Here is a 6439-nt window from a genome sequence, read left to right on the forward strand (position 1 = left end):
AATGGCTAGTTTCCTAGGAAAGAGTTCAACGGCGAGTCTATCAACGGCGAGTCTATCTATATCATCATTTTTTTGTTTTTTTCCGGGAGAGATAAACGCTAGAAAGAAAAAAGCATTTCACAAGGCTGATGTCAGGGTAAACCCAAGGTCGGAAGTCCTAGTTTGATGACATGGGTGTAAATTTTGGAATGTTTGCATAGCAACTTTATTTTCTAGGTGGGTCAGGGATTTCCAAAATTTATGAAAACAAGCAAGATTTTTTTTCGGCTGGAATTTAAATTTTAGTGACCTGATTAGAATTTTATGTCACACCTGCAAATCACTAATCAATTCAACTACAAGGTCGATTGTTTGTTTGTAAGCTTCTAGGGTCGAAATATTAAGGAAAGAACAAAGGAAAATTTGTTTGCTTAGATTTTCTTGTGGCGTTGCACAGAGATCCGGTTTTTGGCCTTTCCGGTTTGTTATCGACATAACTCTTGTTCCGTCTGTTCTATCCGGTAACGCCAAACTGTTTTTTGATGACTGCGTTATCTTTCGTGAATATACTACTAAGAATGACACAAAACTTCACTAGAATCTTCTCAACATACCTAACTTGTTTCATAAATAGCTCACGTAACTAAAAGTCTCTAACTATAAGTTTTCGCATATCATGTAATACTAACAGACCCCTGTACTCTATATGAACAATGCTGCTTTAGAGCCCATCAATTCTTATAAATACTCAAGTCACAACCTTTCAGCTAACCAAATTTCGACGCTCCAAATTGAGTATATAATCAGCAAAGCTAATCGGATGTTAAGTTACCTACACCGTAAGTTATAAAGCGATGGGCTACGCCAGTGAATAGACCATTCAATGCTGTACAACCCTTCGGTGAAAAAACCCATGCCTTCTCCCGACGACCACGAACGCATGACGAAACCCCTTGATCCATGAATCCCTCCTCCCAACTCCCTCACGTGGCCTCTGGCCTTCCCTCTTTAGATAAATGGTTTAAAAACAACAAGAAACATGACTGGTGGATTGTCACACTGCCTCTAGCTCCTTTTGATCCTATTATTTGAAAATCGTATTATTTGAAAATGAAGTTAAGGGTAATATGCACGTTTTTAGTGCTAGCCTATTATACGTTCCCACCGCCCAAAATAGGTCACCTCCGCGCAATATTTAACGTTTTTTAACATTTCTTGCGTTTTGTTTGTAACGACGTCATCCGCTGATGAAATGGAGTTGATTTAATTACAAAACGTTCTTTGAAATAGTGTAAAGTTATACTTTGTGGTTATATGGCCTTTCAAGTAAAGAAGCGGTCGCCGCGTAGGATCCCAGATGGGTCAAGGTAGATATATTCTCGCGGTCAGGTTCAGTTTGTAGGTAATCATGTGAATTTCTGCTCCAGAAACACCATGAGATGTCCCAGAAAACCAGGAACACTACCGGAAGGCTGAGCGCAACAGTAGCTTGATGCATGGGCTCCTCCAGGGTTTTTTGTAACCAAGTGCGGCTAGAAATTAGGAATATTCAATGACTCGGCAGCAGGGTTGCGGCAGTGATCCAGCAAGCTCACCGCATTCCTATCTACGCAGTTATTGGCGGTAATCGCGGCGTGCGACAGCCCGGCCTGACGGAGTGCGCATTCGAGGCCTCGGAGCAACAAGTCTGCGCAGCCAATCCAGGACGACCAAGCGCCACCTGCCTCGGTCCCGCCTGCTGGCTATAAAGGCCGGCACCTCTTGGCACCCGGCACTCGGCAGCAGGGTTGCGGCAGTGATCCAGCAAGCTTACCGCATTCCTATCTACGCAGGTTGGTTGTTGCTCGCCGAAGCCTTCCTGGCCTTCCTGTATGCGTATTTTCTTGCCGCACCTGTGCTGCCGTTTGTTATTACCGTTGTGCATAGATAGTCTATGATGGTAACGAACGCGGAACTCGCAAAGTCTGTTGAAACTTTGACAAAAGAGGTTGAAGAAATGCTGAAAAGCCTCAACATGTTTAATGAGCTGTACGAGAAGATGAAAGAAGGCCAAGCTACCCTTGCCAAAAATAACAAGGAATTGACCCGGGAAAACCACGAGTTAACCATGCGCGTGGCTGAACTTTAGCAATATTCCCGCAACAACAACCTGGAAATAAAAGGCGTTCCCTCGACCCGGGGAGAGTGCTGCACAGCAATCCTCAGGCAGATAGGAGAGAAAGTTGGTTGTGCTGGTAGTGATGCTGACATCGATGTTGTGCACCGTGTTCCGGCAAAGGAGGGGCCGCACAAAATTGCACGATTTTGTTCACGCGCCAAGAAAACGGAGTTCGCTGCAAAGGCAAAATAGGCGCGGCTGACTGCCGGAACTATCGGTTTCACAACGGTAAATGACAACCTAAAGCCCATCTACATCAACGATCACTTGACCCCCGAAAACAAGCGGCTCTTTGCGCAAGCACTTGCACTGAAACGAGAGAAACAGTGGGAATTCCTTTGGACCGCAAACGGAAGGATTCTAGCCCGCAAGTGCAAAGACTGTCGTGTGCACCGCATTTCGGGGGTCAGTGATCTTTCCGTCTTCACATGAACAATCACCTATCAGATAACCAGCTTAGCATGTACTACAGCGTAGATAAACTAAAAGAACTACTCAGAAAGTCGTCTTCGTCGCACAAATCTGTAATTCATTTTACGCACGTAGTTTACCCAAACATAAGGATGACGTAATAGACTTTCTAGCATTCTTTGATCATAATTTTTCGATTATATGCCTTTCGGAGACATGGTTGTCATACGATGACGATAGGCTGTTTGCCATACAGGGTTATGAAGCGGAATACGCCCACCGAACAAGTGATCGTCACGGTGGTTCAGCCATATTCATCTCGAATCAGCTTTCATACAGACGCCGCTCTGACATAAAATTTAACCTTGATAAAGTAGAGTCCGTGTGGCTTGAATTTGACCGCCCTTCTTTCCCGTCTAACAAAAACACCATAATTGCCTCCATGTATCGCTCACCTTCGTACGTGAATTTCTGCGCAGAACTGGAAATCATTTTGAGCCGCCTGAATCACGAAACCAAAAATATAATCATAGTTGCTGATATAAACATTGACATTACAGATATCAATAGCAGCTGCTGCGCAGAATACGTAAACTGTTTTGTTGGTCGTGGTTTGGAATCATTGTTACAATCGCCTACACGCTGCACTTCACCCCGCCATGGCACTCTCATTGATCATGTCCTAACGAACGTCATCTCGCCTCAGATTACCTTGATCGTTAACTCCCGCATCGTTAACTTTGATATTACGGACCATTACCCCATTTTCTTGTTGGTCGAAACTCATAACCAATGCAAGGGAAAAACTCTAACAAGGTCTTTCTTCGACACCAAATTGTTTCAACAGTTAATTTCAAACATTGACTGGAGCGTTATACTCCAGGAACCGAATGTTGAAGCCGCTTTCAGCAATTTTTCTACTAAATTAACGGAAACAGTTAATTTATGCTCATCATTTTCTGTGACATACAAACGCTACTCTGCACCGAGAAACCCGTGGATCACAAACAATCTACTATGGTGTATTCGTAAAAAGGCCAACCTACATAAAAGAACTTAAAAAGCGCCCATTTAATCTAGCTTTACAGAAGCGGTTAAAAAATTACTCCCACACGTTATCTAAAGTTCTAAAAGCCACAAAAGAGGACTATTATCACAATCAAATTATTAAAAATGGTAACAACAATCACAAAAATTGGTAACTAATTAAGGAATTTTTGAACCTGTCTAAACAAGCACCCAGCGCAAATGAAATTGTCGACGATGGAAAGTGCTTGACTAATTCTTCCGATATAGCGAATGCGTTCAACAAATTTTTTTCGAGGGTATCCTCAATCCCACCAAGTAATATTCCGCATTATGCCCGTTGTTCCCACTCATTTTCCTTACGCCCTACATCACCGGAGGAGGTTTTCCGTGTTTTGTGTGGTCTAAAATGTACGGGTCCAGGGTTAGACCTCATTCAATCATCAAAAATCAAGCTTGTCGCTCATGAGCTTTCGGGTGTTCTCGCTTCTCTTATAAATAACATATTTACCACAGGCATTTTCCCTTCCACACTTAAACTTGGAAAAGTTGTGCCAGTTTTCAAAAAAGGAGAACGAAATGCGTTGGGTAACTACCGCCCGATAACGATCCTGCCATTCTTAAGTAAACTAATCGAAAAACCTCTTGCTAACCGCCTCACCAAGTACCTAGAATAATTTAACCTTCTCACACCACGGTGATTTGGTTTTCGGCCCAGTTTTTCTACGGAGCTAGCGCTTATAGAATTCACTGACCAGATTAAAACGTTTATTGACAACGGTTGCTGGGCTGCGGCAATATTTATCGATTTTACTAAGGCATTTGATACAATTAACCACAGTATACTTTTTTCAAAATGAGAATCATATGGTATATGTGGACCGGCTCTAACCCTTCTAAAAAGTTATCTGTGTGACCGCACACAGGTTGTTCAATTTGCCGATGCCGTATCGCAGCCAATAACTATTAATCAAGGTGTTCCGCAGGGATCCATTTTAGGGCCGCTTCTTTTTCTTTTGTATATTAATGACTTACCTAGTTGCCTTAACAGTTCTGATTGCATTCTTTACGCTGATGACACGACTATTTTTGCCGGTGATAAGAATCTTAACAACTTAACGACGCGACTTAACGACGACCTGGTGAACATTGTGTCATGGTGTAAGGATAATGCGCTGCACATACACGCCACAAAAACATGCTTCATGGTTTTTCATACCCATCATAAGCAAACCTTTTTAGTTCCGAGCATCATTCTAGATAACCACGTGATTTATTCATCAAATACGGCCACATTTCTAGGCGTTGTGCTTGACTCTAATCTAAAATTTAACAAACATGCCATGTCCCTTGCTAAAAAAATTGGTTTTGGTATACGTGTATTAATCAAATCTCGCCATTATTTCCAGCAGCATGTTATTCTGTCACTGTATTACGCTTTCATACACAGCCACCTCACATACTGCCTATCTTCCTGGGGAAACATGTACGAAACTCACATGTCTCACCTTGAACACTTGCAAAACCAAGCAGTACGCCTGATTACATTCAATCCTGTCCAGACATCTGCCCTCCCAATCTACCGGAATCTGAACATTCGTGCGCTCACATACTCACTACAGTTAAAGCTCGGCCTTCTAATTCATCGAATTCGAAATAAAGTTACTGCCGTTAATAATATTTCTGCCCCACAATTACTATACCCCAATATTACCAGATTCGCGGAACGAAACAACATGCTACTACCAAAAGTGCGCACTAATTATGGGAAACAAACAGTCCTCTTTTCAGGAATAATTCTTTGGAATTCATTGCCCACAGACATCAAATTCATCAACTCTGAACGCTTATTTCATAACTGCTTAAAAAATCACTTGTGGTCAACAGTTTGCCGGTAATCAGTGACCATTACCTTAATTTATTACATCTAACCCGTTCTTTGAATATATCTGTTTAATTATGTTCTATTGATTGTTTGTTCTTTGCCAAATATCGCTTCACTGATCTCTGTAACGCTCTACCTGCCTGTGTGTGCTTTTGTTTTGTACTCAGCACAGGAGGTCCCCTCGACAGTGTAAACTCTGCGACCTCCTTCTGTAATAATAATTGCCATTGTTCTTCTCCTGTATGCAAATATTTTTCAATAAAACCTGAAAAACCTGAAAACCTGATACCTGAAACATAGTTGATGATTGTGGGGGGTGTAAAGCTCCGACGCTAAATAGGCGATGAGGCTCGCCGTAGTGGAGGGCTCCGGATTAACCTGGACATCTTTACGTCCGCTGGCATCTTGAACGCACGGGCTTGTTTGCTTTTCACCTCCACCATAAAAGCGGCCGCCGCGGCCGGGAATCGAACCCGCGTCTTTGGTCTCAGCAGCACAAAGTCATAGCCGCTGAGTGACCCCAGCGTGTCAATTAACAAAACATCTCCAGCGTAATCGAGGGTACGAACAGGTACAAAACATATCCAACTTCTCTACGGTGAGCGGCCATATCATCCGCTATTGCTCTAACAATCTCGGTCAAAACCATCGGGTTCGCTATACCTAACCAGATGAATCAACTGCCGCCACGCCCTACGAAAGCCACCCGGAACGGATGCCAGCCTCGGCAGGGCAGCTTTGCACACTCTCCTGAGGCCTTCGGTATTTGACCTATATCTGAACATACATGCCCACTCCCCAACACGCATCCATGCTACAAGATAACCTGAGTTCCAGAAATAACCCTGCACTGCTCGCAACCATCGTCTTCCACGAAAACAGTGGACGCACAAATCATTCCTCCTTTAAAATGCAAGTTTGCTAAAAACAAAACATTGCCAAGAAAACGCAAATGCAAGGCGCCAACACCGAGTCCATTC

The sequence above is a fragment of the Haemaphysalis longicornis genome, unplaced genomic scaffold (genome assembly GCF_048455015.1).
Source record: "Haemaphysalis longicornis isolate Haplotype H1 unplaced genomic scaffold, Haemaphysalis longicornis Haplotype H1 scaffold_9, whole genome shotgun sequence".
NCBI lineage: Eukaryota > Metazoa > Arthropoda > Arachnida > Ixodida > Ixodidae > Haemaphysalis > Haemaphysalis longicornis.